The sequence below is a fragment of the Falco punctatus genome (assembly GCF_963210335.1).
Source record: "Falco punctatus genome assembly, chromosome: 4".
In the NCBI taxonomy this organism is placed as follows: Eukaryota; Metazoa; Chordata; class Aves; order Falconiformes; family Falconidae; genus Falco; species Falco punctatus.
The window spans coordinates 19,686,532-19,711,435 of NC_137583.1; the positions used below are offsets into that span (position 1 = coordinate 19,686,532).

Sequence of the window (24,904 nt, forward strand, 5' to 3'; positions counted from 1 at the left end):
GTCCTCACCTCCAGATTGCTCTTCTCCACAGCCCTCCTCAAGCATAAGGAATATCTTGGCAACTTTCTGCCAACAAGCAGATTTGAAAGCTGGGAGACCTTCTACACAAGGAACAAGAAACAGGGTTGGGAGTAGTACAAACAGCCCAGCCCAGCTCGACTTAAACTCTAACGGTGGACCTGGAAAAATGGATGTTTCTTACGCCATCAAAAAATGACCTCACCAAAATACTCCACAGAACGTTTCTTCAGCCAGGTTTCCCAAGGGAACAAGGCTTACGTGATCACCATGTACTTTCTGTGCCCAGCCCCACCTGCATCTTTTGAATCCCTTCGGATTAATGGGAGCAGAGAGCTCCCAAAGACATGAATTCTCATGGCATTAAGTCTGAGGCTTGCACCAGTGGAGCCCTCCAAAACCATTTGATCAGCTGTCTCCAACAGCCAGCTGGCTCACCGGCACACCGCCAGCTCCGGGCTGAGCCCAGCACAGCGGCTGCCTGCCAGGAGGGAGCCCAGCAAGGCCCGGGGGCATGAAGGCAGCTCAGGCATTTCCATGGACCTCAACGCTGGAGAACCTGGGGAAACCACACGTACTGCTGAGGGGAAGGGTGGAGGAGGGAGCGCGGAACAGATAGTAGATCGGTTCTGATAAACTGAAGCCTTTAATGATCTACCCACACACTTGAGTTCGATCTGGCATTGACAAATTGAAGCTTTTAATGATGCGCCCACACATTTGAGTTGGACACTCCTCTTCTACGACTTTCACAAAAATAGCCTGCTGGGTTAAAGACAGAGAAACTCTAGTAACGCTACAACGCAAGCAGAACTCTCAACCACTCTTTCACAAAACTACTCCCCCAACAGATTCTTTGATGCAACCTCCAATACAGACCTCCTCCTGTGCTGCCTTGCTCCCATACTGATTCTCCAAAGGCTACAGCTTAAATAAGGGGCAAATAGATGCAGCAGCTTTAGCATAACTAAAGTACGAAGTCAATCAAACCTTGAAACAGGAATCTGGGCTTCATTAATTCCAGCAACCACAATGTTTTTATTATCACTGTATTAATCAAAATAGGAAACCTATTAATCTGCCCCCAACAAAATTAATCTTCATAATATTGAACAGATTTGAAAGACAAGTTTTAATATTTCACTACTTAAGTCCCAAAGGTAGAGGCGCACAGCTCTGATGACCTAGCAGACCACTACAGACTTCATCTCATCGGCCTGAGATCAGCCCTACCACCTTCACCTTTTGCCTGATGCTTCCAGCCTTCTTTGCGCATCTCCACCGTGGGGTCTGGCTGCTCCCATAGTTTTTGAAGCAACAGAGAGCATTGTTTCATACATGAAACTGCAAAACGGGCTGCAGCACTTGATGCAGTTAAAGAGCTGTGAAGAGTTTATGCTGGGACCTAAGGAACAGCACCGTGCGTCACACCCAGCCACGCTTGGGTGGCACTGGCTGGACATGCCACCCCTCACGAAGGGCTGCCTGGGTACGGGTGAGCTTTCTGCAGTGGGCAGGACAAACCTGAATGGTAGCAGACCTATGACCATGTGTTCAGAGGAATGAGAAGAGGTGCCCTGTGAGAAAAAGGCAAGCAGCTGCAACAAGAAAGTATCTGAAATCCCCATGCTCCACTGGAGCAAGTCAAGGATTGTCACGCGGATCTGGCACAGCCTGTGCCCGACCCCCAGTGCACCAACCCCCCGCCAAAGCCACTGCAGTGAGCTGCAAAACACCCCTCTGCTACCAGATGAGACATGGTAACAGAGCCCAGTTTCACGGAGAAAATGGGTGGCAGAGGAAAAGTCCTTACAAAAGGATAGCAAGGAGTGGGACATCACAGAAAGGGGCTGAAGACATAAAGGCAAATGACAAATGTGACTGGAAAAGAAGAGGAAAACAACCCAAAGCATTTCCAGATACCCATACCCTGCCTGGGGTGGGTGACACAGCCGAGCACACAGCTGCGCAGTTCTGCTGCTGCTCTTCCATCACCGTCACCGCAGTGCCAATTACTGATGGACACGGTGTTTTGTTACTCGGACAGATTTTAATTAAAGCAGCTTTCACCAACATATATATATATATATATATATACACACATATATGTAGATACACATACACCTTGGGACTATATTTGGCACAAAACCTTTCAAAGCCTGATCAAAGGCAGAACTTCAATCATCTTAACACACCACTAGCATTGGGCTGTTTACTGACGGCAATGAAACTACAGAATACTGTTTTAACTAATGATTTCTCAAAGCCATGTTGCACAAAAGAAAACAGGTTCAACTTGTACATCAGTGCCTATGAGACTGCTCCAAAACAGACAACTGTATGAAAAGTTGTGCCCATGTATACATATATACAAAACTGTTTTTAAGTGACTGTTTTAAATTAGAATAAATCTGTGTTCCACCAATTAAGCTTTGAATGCACGACTGATATCGTTCGCTATTTTAAACAAGCAGCATAATAAATGCAAAAAATCAAATATTTTAGAGAAAATACTTGGAGAGTTGAGACATTAATTTTGCCATATACAATCTGTTTCACAGGGATTTAAAAAGCGTTATTGCCACCCTGGGTACATTGGAATAAAGATGAAACACCATCCTCTCCTATTTACATATTAAAAAATACGTGCCTTCTCGATACAGTGTTATAGACTACCCAGCTTGCTGATACATGACGCTGTTAAAAACAAGCCTGTCTAGGAAACGTAAAGCCCCGAACTAGATCTAGAGTCTTTGTAAGAATCACTGCACTCTAACAGGTTGTAAGTGGAAATAAAATGTACTGCTGTCCTGTTTATCCTCCCCTCCAGCAAATGTCCTGGGGGAGTGAGGCAGGAGCAGCTGCAGCTCCCCAGGGCCCTGCCTAACGATGGAGCTGTTTACCAAGCACCACCACCGACAGCAAAATAAGGAGCAAGATTAGCCTGGAAAGCCTTGGGAACTCAGGGTGTTTATATGCAGGTGAAAAAACAAACAAACAAACAAAAACCACAATACCAAAAAAACATCAAACGCCACTCCCCTCTCCCCAAAATAAACCCCCGCCATCCCTATTCTTATTTCTACCTCATATACCTGTATTTGATCGTAGCTTGAGATGCTCAGCAATTTCCTAAAATCTTTCAATACAGATACAATTTTTCCAAAATAAATAACCTTTTTCTTTTTTTTTCCCTTTAAATAAATTGCCATTTGAAACACATGCCGAAAGCATCCTTAAAAAGACCACAACGGCTGCTTGCAAAGGGAACTCCACTGCACCGAGTAGTAGCATTTGTTCTCCCCTTTCAGCTGGGATCCACCTCAACTTTTTGATGTTGGTTGGAGCTTTTATTTGCAAATAGAGCAGAGCTGCTTGGGATGGAGAGCTCCTCCGGAGCATGCCATGTGGCCTGCACAGATGTTCCTTTTATTCCCGTGTCCCACAAGGCTCCGTGGCTCGCTGGTGTTAAACAGATTACGCAAGTAGAACACTTGATTTTGCATGTCCCCCTTTTTTCCAACAGTTGTCTAATTTACTCAACTCATTTTGCCCCCCTTCCCCCTACAATCACCACAGAAAACACAGAAAAATGAGGCAGAAGTGAAGTTTCTCATCCCAGACCAGAATTTGCAGAAATACTCAGCATCTGCAAACAAAGCAGAAATGCAGAAGAACAAAACTTATTTGGACAGTAAAGTAACTAGCTCATTAGGTGCCAGGTCCTTCTAAAAACAACCAAAAAAAATTGTCATATCCCAGTAACACCAGGCGTCACAAGTATCATAATCTCTAATCCTTATTTAGATGTCCAAATGAGAATTGAACTTAAAAAAAAAAAAAAAATCTAACACCAATTATGGGTGCTAAGCATTTGAAAATCCTTGAAAATCTGGCCTTCAACTCAGTCACAAAGAAGAGGCTTAATTTCCGGGCTGTCAGGCATCCCAATCAACAATTGAAGTCAATGGGATCTACACACTACCTAATAAAAAAAAAAAAAATAGAGCCTAAGAGGCCCATTAAAAAACTTCAGCTACAGGGAGACAACCTCACTGCAGAAGACAGCAGCTATACACAGCTTCGTGCATCAGCCACTTTGCTTTCAAGCTTAATTTGATTAATCATTTTGGTATTATCCCCAATTAGAAAAGTGTCTAACTGGAAAACGAATAATAAAAAAAACCCTGGTTAAGACTAAGACGCAGCACAAAATGGCAGCTACTGAACATGCAACTTGGGACTTCTGGCATTTGCCAAGGATAAAAAATTAAAGCTAATAATTGTGGGCAAATACAAAGGCATTGGTGTTTCATCCAGACCACAGATTTTGAAATATTTTTTTTTTTTTTAATAAACTGAAACTGAATTCCAGATGTTGAAAGTTGGGAAGTAAAAACTGCTTTAGCTGTAAAAACACGGAAAGGTGAGACAAAAAATTCTGCTGACATATAATGATTCTTAGGGATGAAAGCACAGCCCATACACCCCCCTCCCCAGGAATGGGCTGGGACAGGATTTTTTTCCCCTCTTGTGTGCCAAACCAGGTAGTGGCACAGGGGGTTGCCTGGAGTTTCCCTTTAATAAGGGACAGACTGAAGCAGAAAACCCTGGGCACTCCCTCAGGGGAACACGTCCCCTGCATTCCTGATGCTGTGGCAGTTTTGAAGGGAGCCCACCTGGACCCTCCCGCACCCATGCTCTGCAACCCATGGCTGGTACCAGGCAACTCCTCCTGTGTAATAACATAAAGGCAGGGGCGACTTCAGGATGCAACAAACATGAACTAGTACATCCCAGAAAGATGCAAACACCCACCATTTTCTTTCACCAAACACTATGAGTCTCTGAATCATCCCTGACACGTCAGGCTCCAGGACGTCCTTCAGCATCTAAATAACAATCCAAATCGGACCCACAAAACTGGTTCTTGTTTTAATATATGGGTTCAATCATCATCAACACTCAGGGCTTTTCAAAGCAGAATTCAGGACAGTATTTTGAGATCACTGGTTTCACCCCTGTTTATTTCCATTACAGCATCCACAGTGCCCTGCAGATGAGCATACAAAATCACAGAGTATCCTGCAGCATCCCACCAACGCCATCCCAGGAAGACACTCAGTTTCACCCTAAAATTCAAGGACAGCAGAAAACATTTGGATTTTGATAAGAAGCGGAATATTCATCAGCATACTTCACTAGTGATGCAGTCAAAACTTGCAAACTTAGTCACAGAAATATGACTGAACTTGTCTGCTACCACAAAACAAAGTACCGTCTAGTGGTTAAAATCAGAGGACATGATTCAGGAATGCAAGCCTTTTCAAAGAAGAACTAAAACACATGATTAAGTGCTGTTGAAGTCAATAGGCTGATTCAGAGACCAGCTTTTGGAGCGATGGATAATACTCCCCACATTGCCATATGGCTCTCAGTCAAACTTCCTAGAAGCATTTTGCTAATATTGGGTTCCACCACAGCTTTTGGGAGGCCTGCTTTTCTTTTGCCTTCCCGCCCCCCCGCCCCCTTCTTTTTTTAAACCTGTGTCTGGGATGGTTTTCACCCACTCTGATGATCCTCCAGGCTCTCACCAAGTGACAGAGAATACCCAACTGTGATTACTGCAGGGTGGTGCAGACTCATGCAACAATTAATAGTCTCAAATGAAAGGTTATATATAAATAATAAATAAATTCAAAAATATATTATGTAATATATAAATATATACTATGTAAAATAATAAACACAGATATATAAATAATAAATACAAATTTATGATAATAAATACATGCACTTTTTGTGGTGTTTAGTAAAAGGTACAAGGCCCATTACGGCAACGAAATCCAGCAACTGCATCTCAGCCAGCTGTGCGATCTCTGCAAACTATCCCAATCCCACCCCAAAACTCCTGAACTCGCTGCCTTTACAACTTACAGATACTTCACTTCTCCTGCCAGCTCCCCATTCACTGCTACAGTAAAATCTTCAGTGACGGGTTTGCAATTTTTTATCCTTTTAATCTATATTGTCATAGCAGCCACTTGTCATAGCCTCCTGCAAAGCGGTGACAACAGCACAGCCAGGGAGGCCAACCCCCCAGGCAGGCACCGGCTGCCGCCCCATGCCAAGCAAACCACGTCCCCGAGGTTCTCCTTATCTCCCAGGAACGCCATCCAACAGCACCTCCTGCGCCCCAGCTATCCTCAACCCTGCCAATACAAACAGGCAGCAAACCAAACCTTTTAGCAAGACAAATGGCTACCTAGCAGCATGTGAGCTAACATTTATAGCAACTCGGTTACGATTCTTACTTGTATTTACACAACAGGGAAGGGAAGGGAAGAGGGAGACCACTGGCAGAGCCACCCGCTGACTTTCCATGCCCTCCCCAAGCCACCCGACTGAAATAATCCACTAATTCTGCACATTTCCTAATCTTTGTAAAGTTATTTGTTACATTTAGTCATGGAAAAGAAGAAATAAAACAAGAACCTAATGAATTCTTGTTGGCTTTTTGAAACACTTCATAGTACAGATAAGGCATAACATCATTTTTAAGCAGTTTGAAAACACCCCGTCACTTCCTATAATTAAATAAATATAATTGCAGCCTAAGTCAGCCCTCCCAGCCATCTTGTCTTTAAGGCAATGGGGAAAGAAGAGGCGCTATATCGTACAGTACTTTTTCTGGCTGTTGAAGTGTTTCTCCTTATTCAATATCTAAATTAAATCAAATGGAGTATACTAAGTAAGCCCATAAGACACAGCGCATAATGCAAGAGTCTTAAAATCCTTATCTACTGAGCACTCCAGCTTAAAGGCTGATGTTTTATGTTCCCCTGCAGCGCATGGGGATCCTGCTGGCTTGGCCAGACTAGGAAAATAAGCTTCGAATGACCAAATACAACTGCAACTTGAAAAGTAGGAACCAAACCAGACACAACAAACCACAGAGCAGCCGCCCCAGCCCGGCCTGAGCTCGCCCAGCACTGCCTTTTCCCTCACCGGCATGCTCCCCGTGCGGCGGCGGACTTTGCAGGGCTGCTGCTAAGATGCTTGCGAGTACAAGCCCACGAGCTGGGCCGTTAATCACAAGATATTTTAGCCTGAGATGCACAGGGTGAGGAAGGCAGAAAGCCGGCTCGTGCTGACGGAGCAACAGATGCACAGAGTTGTACAAATTTGCTGAATTCCAAAGTTATGAATTCCTCAAGTTTAAGTGATTCTTAAAACACCGCTGAGCCAAAATCCACAGTCCTGTCTGGATGCTCTCCCCACAGGTCCCAGCGCCAGGACAAGAGGACGGCACAGCCCAGGGGAGCCCACCCCATCGCACACAGCGCGGAGGAACAGGAAGGGCGTTTGGGGTCATTTTCTGCCCGTGCTTGCCCTGAGCAGCCCTGCGGACGGTCAAGGGACGGTCATTCCCTGCACCGACCACACGTGACCCTGGGCAAGAAATGGGGCTCCTCCACACTCATGCACCAACATCTGCATCCCAGGGCAAGCTCTGTGCAGAACGCGAGAGGCACAGAGTACCAAGTACTGCAGAGCCTGTAAGTATCAGCTTCTTCTTATAATGTGCAAATAAAACTTGAGTTCAAGACAAAGTCCAGCATCTATCCTCCAAGTTTGGATATGTTTCTCTCCTGAAAATGTGTAATTGAAGCATAATTACATGTGAAACATCATTTCACATGTCCTATTAAAGGGACATTTACCACAAAGAAGTGTTAAGCAGCTCAAATATTAAAATGTGAGTAAAACTATTGCTGATAACAATGACATAAATTAATATTGGTAGTTAATTAAGTCCCGCTGTATTCTCAGACTTTTATTGGAAGACTGAGGCTTTTTCACAAAATTTGTGTTAAATATGATTTACTAAAGTACTTAGCTCCACCAGGTCCATCAATTTAGTTTTTATTGTTCAACTCATCTGCCCTACATTCAGCATAACCTGCCCATTGAAACAAACCACACATTGCACCTTACTTCCTCCACAGAAGAGCTCTGTAATTATCACCACATCTACTCTAAGTGTAGTTGGAGGTCAAATTCCAGATCTCTTGCCTTTTCTTTTTTTTTTTTTTTTTACCCTGTTACCTTTCAACTTGTATGCGCCAGAAAACAGTTTCAAAAATTAAAAAAATACCTCTCTGGGCAGGGAAATGCAAAAATCCCATTTCCTCTGGATCAGATTTCACAGCTTGAGAAGGAAAGAAGGGAGAGACAGTCACTTGATGTTGCACAGCAGCCATGGGACTGGAGCTGTGAAGACAGCACTGGGACATCCTCAGTACCACCCAGCATTCCAATAATGCAAAGCAAAGCACTGCTCCAGTGCAGCCCATCCACGGGTTATCACAACCCTGCAGATGTTAACGCTACTATTTGTGATGAAAAGATTAGGTGAATTTAAAATCATGGTGGTTGTTTTTTTAATCTTCTACAGTCAACAGGACCTGGGTGCATCACTTTCCAGCAGCATTTGGAAAAGACAAGTTAACATCACTGAGGGCACCAGAGGGATGCCTGGCCTCAGCCAGCATTCCTTGGCACGAAGGGATTGACTGACACAAGCAGAGAAAGGATCAAACAACATTCTGAGAAGCTGCTTAGAGATGTACCAACAAATAATATTAAAATAATAGTGACTGCTTCGCAGTAAGGGGGGGTCGGGGGAGGGCAGAGCCACCAGCCCACAGTAGTAACTACAAAGAAATAATTACAGGGCCCAAACCCGTATAATTTTTTTAGATTAAAACGATTTCAGAAAACAACACTACTACAAGCCCACCCAAAGCAGCAAGAAGCCATTTTTACCATTTTAATCAAATAACAAGCTGATATGCTAACTTAAAGGATCAAGACAAAATAAGATATGTGGGCCGGCAATCTGAATGCCAAGTTTTACCCATGTGAATTCAGTTATAAATGCTTGGAAAATGTGATTCCTTAACTTAGAAATAGCAGCTGTAGCATTCAAAGGTACTCCAGTAATTACTGGAATGCTTGCTGAAAAACTAGACAGAAGCTAACATCTTACTTACATTAAATACACATTCACCACAAATTAAAAGAGCCACAGAAAAAAAAACCCAAAAAACAATCAGGCAAGCAGATGTTCAAAGAAGAAGGGGGGGGTGAGGGAATGACAAGAGAGGGCCAGATGCTCATTTCTGGTACTCGGCACAGTGTGCTGAAGATGCCCCACACCACCAGCCTCCCCAAAGTCACCGATGCTGAACAGCCGAAGGGAGTCAGATTGTCACCTATACATCTGTAAGTGGTAATTTCATCCCAGATACTGCAATAACACGCTGCCTTAAAATCGCAAAAATGCTGCCTAGTCATCTGAGACAACAGTAAAACAAGCAGCAACGCCAAGTGTAGTTGTCTACTACTGCCTGAGGGACTCATGGGTTTAGCAACCGGGCTGGCATAAGGATTATATTATCGAGGAGTGTCCTATGCTGCTTTATTGAGTGCCAGTGAAATGTCTGTTGCACTCAGTGCCTGGGAAATACTGTAAGAAATGTCAACCAACAGCCATCAAAGGACAAATTAAGCTACTTGACCAATCTGGGCTTATTATCAGCTGCTGTTCCCTGAAAATAAACTGTTTCAGAAGTAAGAGATCGGTGACCTTAGCAGAGACAAGTAAGAAAACCTCTTCGCAGCGAGCATAAAGCCCTATGACATGCTAGTAGGAACAGGAAAGTCCACATCCAGGCTTTGGAAGGAGGTACCCAAAGAGAAGTTATCTGCAAAATGTGCATCACACTCTCCTGGCTCTCTTCACACCTCCCCCTTCACATCCCCACTCCCATGCACCTTCGCGTCTATTCCCACACTTCTCTCGCTACCCACATCCTGAACATATTTATGTTGTAAACATCCATTTGGAAGCATTTGGTATGCTTGTGGCACAGAGAAGGATGCTGCTTTGAGCTTCAGAAGGCAGCCGTCTCGCCATGACCCCTCTCCGTTTCCCAACTGCACAGGAGGGGAAAAAATTACTTGGCCCTCACCCTTATCTTTTATCCACTCAGGAACGAGATTATTGCCTAATAAAACTTCACTGCAAAGCTATTAAAAATTAAAGGGATATTTCCCTTCCTACATAATGATTTGTCACAAGCCAGACCTAAATCGGGATTGATGAGGTTTGTGGTACCTTCCTTTTTCTTTCTTTTTTTTTTTTCTTTTTTTTAATTTGGCAGACTTCTCAGATTTTTTTTTTTGCAGCCCTCTGCACTGCTGACTGACAAATTTTCTCCTTCAGTCCTCCAGACCTCACTTGTTCAATAGATGAAGTAAGAGGTGAAAGGCAGCTGAGCCAGCAGAAGTGTTCCCACTGTCCTTCAGGAAACACACAGAAGAGTCCAAGTAGTTGGTATGATTCAGAACTAGTGGTAGAAAAAGGACAGACCAGATTACAGCAACACAGAGGTCCTCCATCCAAAACCTGCATCCAAAGAGACTCCTGCTAACATATGGTGGAAATGTGACTTTCTGCAAATATCCTCCGCAGAAGCCAATTCCTTTCCTCCACCCAAGCCACATCCAATAGCTCTAGTCGAATGAGCTGTTACTTACACGTATTAGTCAGGATAGGCATCAGCCATGATACAAATTTTAATCCATCTAACTAATGAGGAATCTGCCATCTAGTTAACGTGCTCAGACCCTCCAGAGAAATTAAAATCCACCTATTTAGCCTCCCTGCTCACCAATGTGCTACCCATCCCGGAGCACAGTGGCTGCTTTTCCCAGTCATCGTGTCCTGCGCTCCCTCCGCAGGGCTAGCACCTCTCTGCTCCACCGATACAAAGAGAAGCACCTGAAGCAGAATCACGCTGGAAAAACAGAACTTGGAAAGAATGTGTTAGCAACTTCAATCCAAATATAAAATGCATTTAAAGGTCATAATTTGCATAACTACATCTCATGTTTTTTGTTGTGTGGTGCGTTTTTTTTTCTTTTTTAAATTGCTCTATCCTGGAAGGTGCCGAGCACTTCTGAGAATTGCTGAGCGCCTGTTTCTCATTTAAAGTTTTAACAACTCTTAGGGCTGTTCAGTGCTTGGCGGAAGCAGCTCTGCAAGGCATCCTAGGACCATGCTAATAGGTACGTAGCATTTCTGAAAAGAAAAAAAATAAAAAACACCAAACCCCACCTTTTCGAAAAACAAACTAGTAAGAGAAGGCGTATGGCCCCGAGACCACACAGCACCATTATCACATGCTGACATGACTGGGCTGACATGGGAGTTTCGCTTTCTTACGATGCGTTCGTGGTGGATTCAGAAAAACAGCAAGATGCAACCAGTCATAACAGGAAGAGCTCAAAAGGCCACAGGCACAAATTGCCCTGACATGGCCATAATTATTTTTTTTTTAATCCTTTTGTTCACTTGGATCAACAGCTGCCACAACCTGCATCCAGTGAGGATGCTACACCGATCCCCTGCAACTTCATCACCAAACCCATACCCAGGCCCATGAATAGTGTCATATTTTCCTTGAAAGGATTGTAACTGGAAGAGTAGCAGGTACAAGGAGTGCCCTCTTCAACCAGAGTGAAAGCCAGGAGATGCTGGAACATTCAGCTCTTGCTTCCTGCACAAAATTAATCATAATGGCCAATCTGTGCTGCTGCTTAGTCTGCTGAGGAAAAGATGAAATGGCTAAATTGATATCAAGACAAAGGAAGGGCTTGCTGCAGCAATCTCTGAGGCTGCTGCAGAAGTGGTATTCCGCCTTCTCCCGAGCTACAAAAGGAGACTCTGGAGAAGGCGGAAAACTGTGGCTAGAAGCCTGCAGTCCCCCCAGCTTGTATAAACATGTTTGCAAAGATCAATGCACTCGGCATCGGGTTCAGAGGCTGAACGCGGCTCTATCACCATTAGCACCTGACTGATGATTGACACAAACCACATACCACCTACAAAGGCAATCCACAGACCCGAGCGTGTGGGAAATGCAGGCTTTCCAAAAACCCTCTGCAACATCTTAGATGTTTTCCCACATTTCAAGAAAAAAAAAAAAAAGAAAAAAAAAAGAAAAAGCAAAGAAAGAGAAGAAAAGATTAAGGTTGCGGTGTTCGTGTTAAACGGGATCTTTCATTTCCGTGGTATCCACTCGCATTCCTTTCAAAAGTTAAGAAATATTCTGTTTATTCTGGACTCTGCACTCTTTCCACCAAAACCAAGTTCCTCCTAGTTCTCTGCTGCAGACACTGCCAGCAGAGCAGGGACCCAGAGCACCCAGCCTTGGTGAAAGGCAGCGAGTATCACATTAGAGATGCTGTGTACTGCACCTTTTTTTAGAAAGGGAAGTCAACAACACACAATTTTCTTGTAAAAACTGTATCTGTCTCAACAAACACACTGAAAACCTTCTGCATTTCCCACAGCAACGTTAGTCATGGGGTCTTTATGAGAAATGCCCCAGTCCTGACTAATTGGTCAGAGAGAACGATGATACACGTGTTTCATTACCACCAACCCCAAAATACACACGTGATAAGAACTTCTCCACCTCTGGTGCCTTCCCCCCCGCCGCTCTTCTCTCCCTGCGGCACAAGGCTGGAGCTCCCAATTCCCGGCCCACCTCACCTGGGCTCCCCGCAGGCCCCTGGAGGGGGGATTGCTCCATCCAGTGAAGCAACCAGGCCTGGAGCAACGCGAGGTGAAAATCCTTTCATCTCCTGCACCATCTCCCAGACTGACGTTTTCCAGAGAGGATGAGGAGATTTGAGGGCACAATGGGGAGACTTGAGGGGACAATGAGGAGACTTGAGGGGACAATGACTCCAAAGCCAAGCTGCGGTGGGGACGCTGAGGTGGACGGCCCAGGGAAAGCCAGCCATGATGTCCGGGGCTGGCTCAGGGCAGGAGCACCTCCAGATTGTGGTGTGAGGGGAAAATGAGCACCGGGGCCTACACTGACAACATGCCGTCAACCCACAGAGGACAATAGCCTGTGCTGGGCGATGAAACACCAACAACTGTCAGCAAAGGCACCCCCATAAATCCAGCTGTGCCTGAGCTCTTACAACAGGGGAAGCTTCAGAGACAATCTGGCACAAGAGGCCACAGTTTTCATGCAGTTTGAAAGGATGAAGGTTCAAATTGGTAAGGAGCTCTCGAGGGCCCCTGTGGGCAACCCACCGTTGGCCTGGCCCGGCCCAGCACCGACCACCACATGGCCACAGGACAGGCCGTGCCACCTCCCCAACGCTCTGGCAGGAGCGGGGCTACACACCGCCTCACGCAGAGCCGGAAAAATCCCCAGGTTCCCTTCAAAGCAAGGCATGCTTTGCTTTGCTTTCTTGTTTGTTTGTTTTTAAATATTCTGGCAGTGGAAAGAGTCACTGTTTTGTTTTTCTCCCCCACATATGCTATATAGTTTTTTCTCTAGCACTCATTTCTTGCTTACTCAGTTGACTATAGTCTGCTTCTCACAGGAACGCTAGCTGTGTTTGTCCCCAAACTGTATCGTGATCCAACTGCTTTGTGTCATCCCACCAGCACCGCACAGGGAACCACGATCAAAATATTTTCCCTAGGATGCGATGCTGAGAGATGGGCCTATATGTTATTTTAGAACAGAGCTGACCTGCAAGGCTGAAGAGTGTGCAGAAGTGTTTTGGCTAGTGAACTCAGTAAACACCACGTGAAAAAAAGAGGGAGTAGTGCTACAAACAATACCAAGGCTTTATTTGTACAACGGTGCTGTTTTGCCAGATACACTGCTAAGAAAATACCGCATTTCAGCTATACAACACAGTAAGTCCTCCTGCAAATTACTGCACAATACGACCACACTTTCAGCAACATTTAAACACGGCCAATAAATTAATACAGGACATCCCAACCATCCACAGGTCGCAGTCCTCAACAAGTAGGTCAAATTAATTCTGGAAGGTGGTGAGAGACACATAAAATAGTTTGTAGCAGCAGTCCAAGGCAGTGATGAAGCAATCCCCACTTCAACTCATCTAGAAGCACTGACATGAGCCCAGGTGCTAAAGGGATGCAGGATGAAGCCATCCCCAGTCCACACAACTCGCCTTCCATCTCTGCAAGTTAAAATTAACTTCCCTGACAAAATGCAAATACATTAAAAAAAATACCCAAGCCAATTAAGAGACAAGTGTTTAAAGACATGAGTAGTAATTACAAATGTATTATTCATACCTAATTTACAAGATGAACTTCTTTCAGTAAAATATTAAACTGTTTACATGCATTCAGGAAGACAATTTCCCAACCCTTCGCGTCCTGCTCTGAAGCGGTGACTATTGCTACGCAACAACTCCGCAGACTTACAGTGTACACTATGGAGCAATCAGAAAATGTTTGACCTCAGATATCTACTTGACCCTACAGAAATGCAGACTCGCTCACTATAAAATCCTAAACAATGGGGCAGACAAGGTCACAGGGTCAAAGCAAGTATTAACAGGTCATTGTGCAACCCACTTGGGAGCAATTACTTCTGGTCACGGCTAAGTGGACACTTGATTGAATACCACTAAGACAGCTCACATCCCACAGATAACAATCCTCACAGCGATTAAGAATTAAAGCCCCCATGATTCAGCCTTTATTACTCAAATGAACCTAACTATTCCATAAAAAACTCTGGGTATATGCATGATGCAAGGTCTAAATTGAAATGCCACCTCATTAAACAATAATATCTAATTTTATCTAAATGAATTTTCATGAAAGTACGCCACACAGCTCAGGAATTTTTAAAATGAATTATCACAAGCGATACATAATTTCACCAAAACTGCTGCAGGAAAAAAAAAAATAGCTTCAGGGATGAAAGGGAAACATCTATGCTGAATGAAAATTGCACTTCTGCTTGCAGAAAGGGTAAAAGGGGGATTCAGGGCTTCTGCCAGACAATAGAGCCAGATTTTAATCAAATCAACACCCCTCTGCTATAACAGGTATGCTCACCCTACCCTGACCGACAGTAAGCACCTGAAGCACGTGCCGAGTATCACTGCACACACAGGCTACTTTCAGAAAAGGGGATGTCATCTGCACATCAAACCCCTAAAACTGGGGTTTATTATCATAAGCCCTTGAAAGAGCTACCCACAACTCTGGCTATTAAGTGGCCTCCATTGCTTCAGCTGAGAGCAGTTTGTACATCCCCTCCTGAGGGGTAAAAACCCTGCTCCAACACCTAGGAGCACTTCCACATGCTGGCTTTTCATTTAAGAACTTAATTATTTTACAAAAGCTATGAGAAGCACAGGCAAGACGCCTGCTTTAAAAGAGGTCCTGTCAGGAATCAATGAAAGAAACAAGACAGGTAAATGGATTTAATTTTTAGCCTATTTATTTGTTGGTTCTATGAGCAGGGGCAGCATGTTTCACTGCCCTATGAAAAAAAAAAAGCAATGCCACTGGCCCAAAGATAGTCTCAGCCTCATTTCTATAGCTTCACACATAACTTTTTCCAAAGTCTGGTGCTCTCCATCAGCCTTTTGTGTCCAATTGGTTCCTGTAATATAGCTGGTACTCAGAAGCCCAAAGCTTCTTTCAGAAGCTGTGCCTTTCATACGAGGAGAGGACACACCCCCCCCCCAAAAAAAAAAAAAAAAAAAAAAACACACCAAAAAAAACAAAGCCCCAAAAGAAAAAGGGGAAAAAAACCCCAAAGGAATAAAAAAACAAACCCAAAAGACATTCTCCAAGCTAACTAGCCCAGCATAAACCTGTGGAGAAGAGCAAGTTGCACGGATGCTGGTGGTTGACTGATGCACGGGGAAGGATGGAGTGAGACCATCAGGGAAGGGATGCTAACACAAGTTAGGGCCCTTCTGGAGATTAACTCCTTCACCCCTTCCCCACTCCACCCCAGCAGCAAAGACAACGCCTCAGGGATATTTAAGAGCACTGCATATGCAGACACTTGGATGTGCAAAATTATGCATGCATGTTTGGAGGCCATTTTAGAGCCTGGCTCATGAGTCATACAGAAAGTAGATCAGGAGGAAAAAAAAAGTTTTAAGATGCATTTTTTTGTATTCTTGCTACTGTAGCATAGCTTTGGGTTTTTTTTTTTTGCTTTGCTTTTTTTTTTAATATTGAAACTCTTTGAACCTTTTTTCTGTAGCTGTTGGAAAATTCTGAGTTAAAACAGGAGTATTTTACATTAGTGTTAATACCATAATAATCAGCTGATAACGTATCAGATATGTATAATTCAAGCCTGACAGACGGGTGTTCACCACTGTTGATTATTGCACAGGAGTACACGAGGAATGAAAAACTGCATGGCTGCTTCTCCCTTGTCCTGCTGCCAGCGAGGTGTAATAACGCTATTATGAAAAGCAAACAGGGATGAACTCTGCTCAAAAGAAGGTGAAGCCTGAACTGAGAAATCAATTGCTGCATCAGTTGTGCCCCTACAACTGAGTAATGCTGTTACAAAGTTCATCGAGCCTTCAAGATCCTCACCCTGGCAAGGCTTACAGTATTGTGCATATTTTATTGGCACTGAATATTCATATTGTGGCAGCATCTGGAGACCAACTAAGGCTGCCACTGTGGGGAAAAAACAGTCCTAGAGTTCACCCACCAGCTGGAGATTTCATCAAGAGATCCACGCTTGGTTTTCCGTTCTTTCATGGACTTCCTGCCAAGTTGCACATATCCCTGTACCCAGGTCTAGGATGAGGATCTCGTATTCTACAAGCCTGCAGCGGACGATGTGTTGCAAACCCCAGTGCCTGGTTACAATGGCAGACAGTGCTGCTGGGTGCAATAAAAGCACACTGTAGATGAGAGTCCAAAAATAAGATGCACTCTCTCACTGAGACAGTCCCCCTCACACCCCAGAGGGCTGTAATCGGGAAACAAGTAGCAAAGTGCTGCTGGGAGACAGGGACTATCTGAGCTTTGCTGTACTGATGCAGCAAAGGGGCACTGACGACTCTGAGATACACAAAGGTGGTTAAAATGGGACAAAGCAGAGAAGGACTGGGAAGGCGGGGATAAACTTTATGTTTCTCTCTGCAAGGCAGAACAAAGCCATGAAGGGATGCGAAAGCAGTCTCAAGTCAGAGCAGTGCTTAGCAGCAGCACATCCAATGGTCCTCACAATGGGGAAAGCATTGGAAGTAAAGACACATACACAAAAAAAGACAAATGAGGCAAGAAGATGCAAGAAAACTCAGTTTTAGCACCAGCTGAGTCCAGGAAGGGCAGGACTTAAACATCAAGCAGTGGCCAGTGACTGGTATTACCACCTGCAGAGTCATGGGGGAACCATTCAACAGGGCATCCTTAATGTAGCTGTATAGTCCCTTCTTCCTTTCCTAATTCTTTCAAAACCATTTAAGCATACCATACATAAAATACAAAGTTGAGAGTTACTACAGTCAGCCAGGCCAATATCTACTGGACGGTTCAATGACTCTCTGACATGCTTCTGATGAGGAACATGAATGAGACCAGAGAAGTAAGTCACACCTAAGCTAGCAAGGACAGCGGTGCATCAGACCACCAAACCATCACACAGGCAATGGTACGTGGTATGAATCTGGGCACATAGATGATTTTCAGGGATGGTTGGGGTTTTTTTGGGGGTTTTTTGTTTGGTTGTTTTTTCTTCCATTTAGTATTGTTTCATTTGTGTGTCCAGGAATTTCTTCTTGAATTATTAAGTGCTGCCCTATTCCCTGACCATTTGCAGTGCACTGCAACGGTAATCCTGTAGGCTACCTCCTGTCCACCCCATCCTCTCTCCCATGTCCCTCTCTCTGTACTCATCCTTTCCAGCTAAACAGACTACGAGGGTGCCAGCATGCTCCAGAAAACTGAGGCCTGCAGCCTGGCTTACGCCTACTCGGCAAGAGAACTGAGGTTAACTGGTTCTCCTGAAAGCTGTCCTTACATCCAGTTCTGACCAGCCAAAACAATACATTCTCAGGAAGACTCTGCCACCTTATAATGTCTCTCAGCCAGGAATTCAACACCTAGTAGATATTAAATAATCGCAAAACAACCCCAGCTAAGGTCTGACAACTCACTCCCTACTTGCAGTTACTTCTAGGGTGGGGGAAAACACCATAGTGCCTGTATGCTTAAGCAGCATTACCCAGTATGTATCATTTACAGAAACTGGTCTGAACAGCTACGTACCCGCACCTTGTGTTAAGTCAGACTTTGTAAGCACAGACTTGCTGTCCAGTAACTCACACCGGAGTTTTACAGAGAAAAGCTGACCTTTTTTTGTGAAGCATACAAAGGATTTTAACCTTCCCTGCAGCTCCCAAGTAGCACATCAACACTTGCAAACCAAGACATTCAGCTGCCAGTATAGACTTGGACTTCCAGCAACTGGGCATGTATGGGTGATGTCCAAATTCACCAGGCATGAGCAATGATACCTCAGTTTCCCTCCCCTTACTCAGCAGCTGGAAGAACCACTGCAAAGGGGGCCATGTCCCACACTCATGGCTGGAGGTGAGAGATCAGCATGGGATTGCTGCAAGGAAAGGAAACTGAGAAATCAAGAAGGAAATGGCTGGGCCAGATAAAAACCCCAGTTCTCCCTCTCGTGTAACAGGATGTTTCTGGTTCAGGAACAGATGGGAAGAGAATCCACTCCATGGCTAAGCAAGAGGAGGTAGAGACGCCTGAAATAAATTCCCTTTGACTTCAGCTGTCTCTCTGACAGCCTGACTCAGTCATGGACCAAGCAGATAACAGGCGACCATTCATCAGCTCAACCAATACACAAAGGCAAGAATTTCCCTTCTTAAAGGGATTTAATGATAGAGCTTTAGAAACTGGTTAAAGGAGTGAGACTGAGAGTAAGCAAACTCAGATGAGACCCAGTAGGTTGCTATTAATATTGCCCTGAAGCAGACACCCCAATCTGCAGCATGGGAAGAACACAGTTAAAAAGAGCTAGGCATGTTCTTCAAGCAAAACATTGCCCAACTGCAGAATTAGAGCTGAGTTCAGTGAAAAGTTTTTCCACAAATCTATTTTAATGGACTATTGACTTTTTTTTTTTTTAATCACAATCAGAAAAAGCTGACCCATGAATGCTTGTCTTCCTTGGTACACTGGGAAAAAAAAAAAAAAAGATACAACTAACTAGCTGGCCAGGGATGTCAGTCAAATCTCTGTCCAGAGAAGATTTTTTTCACATCTCCCTTTGAAAACTGAAGGTTAGAACATATTCCATAAGGACAGTCAGAGAGCAAGCCTACAGGCAGTACTGCATTCATCACCCATACCTGCATCTTCTTGTGCCAGTGGGTCCTCCCAAAACATGCCCCACCTCTGCCATGCTGGCCTGCAAAGGGCTGGAGATACTGTGCATTTTCTAGGGTGAAGCAGTTGGGAAAAGAGAAAAAGAAGTTTTCAGCTTTGCAATTCTTCAGCTCCCTGCAATGCCTGCCTTCCCTTTTGGTACAGAATACTTCAGTTGCCTGGAGCTATTCTAGTTTATATTGGGCATTCATAGCAAAAGCCCAACATCTCTTGCTATTTTTGCTCATGGCTACCTAGACAAGCATCTCCTGTGCTGCAGAGAAGCACCTTCTTAATGAAGCAGCTATGAGATCAATGTTGTATGGCTTCCAAGAGCAAAAGAGTTTACAATTAGCTGAAGGTCTGGTATTTGACAGTTTTTTATGGCTCTTTTACAACGGTTTGCAAATCTTTTCTTCCTTTAAATTATTCTGAAAAGTGTTAGGGGGAAGCCAAAAGTTACTTTGTGTAAGCATGTATCTACTTGCATGAATCCAAGAGTCTTTTTAATTTAAAAGTACCATTACAAATGCCTGTATTTACACGATAGCTGTTTATGTAATGCTTTAAAGAAAGCCTAAATGAAGCACAGAAGCCAACACTAACGCAGAAGACAGTGGGAGTTAAGGAACATGCTCCTGGGGCAGTCCAGAAAACAGCAAGGCACAGTGCCTGCACCATAAGGATTCAATAAAAAGGATGTATTTCTCAAAAAGAACTTTTGATAAAACCTCGATGCATGCACAACCTATGATTTTTAGGCTCTTCTTCCTGTGATTTTCAGGACCTCTGTTTGTATGTGCTTAACAAAAAAAAAAAAGCCAGAACAGACTGTTCCCAAAATTCAACCCTTCTCAGGAGGTTTTGTGCATTTTGATAAATGCAAGTAAATGTGAAAATCAAGCTCAAAAGTCTCTCTTCAAGTAGGCCTTTTCCAAATCCACACTTCTCTTCCTTTCACTCAGATACACAAATCTTCCAGTACTTCTGAACCCATGTCACAAGTCCAGAACAGTCTGACATTCAACCTGGAGCAGCAGCCCAGGTCTTGGCTCTCAACAGCACAGCACAGCCCCTTGCCTTCACCTCAAAGTATCACCTACTCAAAATGAAAGTGCAAGAAAAAGCCTTCACAGATAAAAAGCATGTTGTAGCCTTAGGTCTGTCAGCATGGCACATGTCTAAAGAGAAAAATGAATCTGCATGATAGACTTGAAATGCAGGTGCCTGGATGGAAATGAGAATTTCCACAAGCAGGCATACATATGTTTTAAAAAAAAAAAAAAAAAAAAAAAAAAAAAAAGGGAAAAAAAGAAAGAGATGCTCATTTGCAAGAGAACACAGGACAAAAACCAAAGCTACACCTGTAAGAAACATGTTTCTTTGCCAGGTGCCTTAAAAAGGTTGTATCTTCATTTTAGACTCCAGCCAAAAAGATTAAAGCCATTTTCACCCTCACCCAAATCACCAAGGAGACCAAACCTTCTCCAGCTTTTAAGTGCAGTGAAGTTAGCATTGAGGGAGGATTCAAGAGAACCATCTCCCAAGCTCCAGATCACTACCACTGTTTCACAGCATCCTCCTTGCTGCTGATGCTCCCTCCCTCTGCTCCCATGCACCAGCAGCTCTCGGTAGGCTCCCCCACCAAAACGCCACGCACAACTGTGGAAGCATCTTGCTGGACAGCACCGCATGATCAGTGCCGTCTATTTCTCATAATCGTACCTATGGTTTGGCAACACCGTACCCATAATCCAGACTGACAGCATGCAAGATCCTACATCTCCCAGGGGAAGCTGAGCTTCAGCTCAGAAGGATGCCTCCAGCAATGGGGAACTCTACCAAGTTATGTACTCTTATGCAAGTTTGGGGTTTCTTAAACATCTGAAGGGGGGTAGGGGGTGGGGAGGGGAGGGTGTGTGTGGTAAAGAAATCAATCCAGTAATCCTTGTTGATTATACTGACAGTAATTATACTTGTGTTATGCCAACAGTATCTTCAGTCTTGACAGTGCCAGTGCTTTGAGATAGCTTGACTGCCTCATGGATGAAATGAAGCTGTAGGTTTTAGCCCACTAGAAAGAGGACAATAAGTGCTGAAGGTGATTTGGGAATGCAGAACAAGCACACCAGCTGGATACTGGTGCTGTCTGTAAAACCACTCTATTCCTACCCAGGGCAGAAAGCATAGCCCAAACTTTGCTCAAATGATTTCTTCTGTGAAAGCAGAGCAGTGAAGGTGCAAGGACACAGAGGAGCACAACTCATAGACAAGCTGAAGATGACAATGTGCCAGAATAATCAGATGAAGCTCCCACAGACCTGAGCATCAACTGGGCATTTTATGCAGCTTCAACCACCTTTGCTGTGGTGACCTACCATGTCCCAGAGCAACCAGCCCCATGGAGCCGATGCAGGTGCCAGGCAGCTGGGACCTGCCTGTGCCTGCTGTCACACATGCCCCCCACAGTGGGGATGGACACGTCCCTGTGCCACTCAGCCACTCTACTCCTGCTTCTTCCAAATAAACAAATAGAACAGAACAACAAACCCCCTAACCCCCACCTACCTCCCTTTGCAGCCAGGTGTTGGTAGATTTATTGAACTGGTTGGTTTTTTTTCCTCCTAGATGAAGGCTTTAGATTTCACATCAGGAAAGAACTGTTCACCGTCTAGAGGGCTTGATCTGAGTGATACACTAAAAGCTACCATCCTCCAGTTATTACATGAAATATGTCCAACTCCCTCAATATTTTAATAGATATTTTACAATATAAGTACACTGTGTGGGAAGAGACAGAACAGTCACCACATCACAGTTTTCTCAGCTGGATCCTGCCCAGCTGTGGGATCACCAGTGAACAACTGATAAATTTAAGTCCTGTTCTGACACTGGTTCCTCCTGTTGCTTTTGGCGAGTTGCTTAACACCCAGCATGTCCAAGTTTCATTGCTTTATATATATATATACACATATATCTATGTATACATACATACTGTAGAAATCATATTTATTCAACCTCCTACAATGTTCAAGAAAGCAACGAATTATGCTAAAGCATTTGAAAGAGAGACAGAGACAGAGATCAGGAGCCTCAAGAGAATGAGCAGTGATTTTACATCAGCCCACAGAGCTCCGGAGTGAACAACTATCCTCAGCCTTTGAAAATCAGGACCCTTTCAAGGGAGCTTAAAGGCAGGTGAAAAATTACTTGAGATCTTTGGAGGGGGAGGAAAAAAAAAAAAAACATATACACACAGAGATGATCAGAAAACACCACAACCAACCCAAAGCACTTATGGGCAAACCACTGATTTGCAATTCCAAACCACTTTTCTGCCTGAATCCTCCACTTACTATCTTATCTGATCTTCTCTCAGGGAATCCCCTGAACATCTCTACTTTGAAAGGACCTCTCAAGCTCTACTCTGAGCACTTCTAAGCATGGAAGGTTTCTGTTTTTTAGGGATGGGTGTAAAGTTATGACAAACTAACAGCTTTTTCATGTACTCTCTTTTCTGGTGGGTTTTATTTTTGGTGTTGGTTTGTGTTTTGGGTTTTTTTTTTTTTGCACACTGCTGTACCACTCATTTTCTGGCAAGACTATCCTTATCAGGTAACTCTGCTTTCTTTGCCAAATAAAGGTTGCCATACCCAACAGACACACACTTTTACTGGCCCACTACATGTAAACATTAGCCTAAAATAAATTCTAAGGCAGCACACATGCCATGATCTGTATCAACAATATAACAAGTAAGTGCTGCTTCACCAATATTCAAGAAATGTTTTAAAGTCTGCAGCCACTGGCAATTCTGCTTGGTGGCACAAAACCAGGTGTTTTCAGCTAGAACGGTACAAAATCACTGCTAAGAAACACCACAGACCCACTGCATCACACCAACAGGGTGGTCATGTTGACGCTGAGGCTGGTTGAAGACATTGATTCTTTTTACTACCAAAATGTCCTACATTAGATGACCTCAGAACTTCACAAGCCTTATTTAAATCCTCCAGCAGCCTCTTAACACAACAACGTTTTCCCATTCCCACTTTGTGGACAGAAGCATGCAGATGTGGAGGAAATGGTGTAGTGCCAGTTAAGGAATAACAAAGTCCCGAACTTCTGACTGCCAGCTTAAATTTGCAGGCTTTGCATTAATGTCCTTTGTCCAAAAATCCATTTGCTGAAATGAGTAAGAAAGAAAGAAGGAAGGTTCCTCCCCTCTCCCCTTGTCATTTTGTCTTCTAGGAGGAAAAAAAAAAAAATTACCTTCAATTTGGAATCAAAATCCTTTCAGCAAAGAATTTTTGAGGAACAGTGCATGGAAACACCTGTTTTAAGTGGGGATGTTAGAAGCCCAAAAACCAGTATCAAGAATAATGATGCTTTTTTGAACAATCAGTATCAGTCTGTTCCCAGCATTATTTTTGGAAATGATATAGCTAATATGACAGCTATGATTTGGAGCCTTCAAAAGGCGTAAGCTATTGGCATTTTAAATACATTACATACAAACATGCACGCACCCCTACACCCACACTAACTCTGAAGATTTGTTCTGCTCCTGTCTGCTGGCTCTTCTGAGTGTACTCCACAACAGATTGTTTCCTTCTCTCATTGCATTTTTTTTTTTTCCTATAAGGGCTTTACACCAGGCATCCAAATATAAAGGCTATGAAGAGACCTGCATTAACATACCACACAGCAGAAGGGAACCTCAGTGGCTAAATGGACATAATCAAGCCTTTCAATTACACTATTACCCAAAAAGGTGTGGGTGGCTTATTACCAAAGACAGCATTTATTTTGAAAAATGGAAAGCACCATTAGAAACACCTAATATAACTCCTATTAACTTATTTGAATCTAGTCCTGAGCACATTGGGTTTGTAAGTGTCTGCTAACAGAGCATTCTGTTTGCCTAATTAAGTTTTCAGTAGGGTAAGCTATAGTTCTCATGCTTATATAGGGTGCTGAAAAAAATCACATATAAACCAATGCCTAGCTTGATTTACCTTTATTGTATGAGAATTTGCTACAGGCTTTTCAAGAACTGCTAACTAATTTTCCATCAAAAAGGACAATTGCTGGACAAATTCCCAGCCCAGCCCAAGCGATGGGGAAGACAGACAGACTTGCCTCTAAGTTACAACTCTCCACGCAATCCCTATGGCACTTATAGACCCTTTGGCTTTCCTCATCACTTTTTCCCCTTGCTGGTCCACATTCTGAACCTTGAGCTTATTTCCCCAGCCGTGCCGGCAAGCAGCACCACAACACTCTAGCTGGGGAACATCAAGCAGAGGAAAATTACCATTAGCCAAAAAAATTACTCTTAAGAGGCTTAGAAGAAATCTCAGGGAATCAACTCAGATCTCCATGACAAATAATTAGCAAAATAAAGATAAAATACTGAGGCATCTCAGCTTTCCGCTACATTCCAAAGCAGCTTATTTTCTCCTTCAGTTTTATTCTTGCTGCATTTAAAATGCTTGCTTGCAACTTTCAGAAAAGAAGAAAAGGGAAAAAAACCAAGCAACGACAAGAGTGTTTTGCCCAAAAAGACACAATTTCTGCCCA

At 43.8% G+C, this 24,904-nt stretch overlaps 1 protein-coding gene across 8 annotated transcripts in view; it reads right to left on the reverse strand.

Annotated features, from left to right (window-relative positions):
- FOXP1 (forkhead box P1) overlaps positions 1-24,904 on the reverse strand; it is a 387,112-nt gene that overhangs the window by 341,259 nt on the left and 20,949 nt on the right. The window contains exon 1 of one of the 8 annotated variants that reach the window (XM_080382600.1): positions 19,306-19,324. The exons of the other annotated variants lie outside the window; for them this stretch is intronic. The gene's annotated coding sequence lies outside the window, so the exon portion shown is untranslated. Of the gene's footprint in view, positions 1-19,305; positions 19,325-24,904 lie in introns of those variants that run through there. 8 annotated transcript variants of the gene reach the window in all.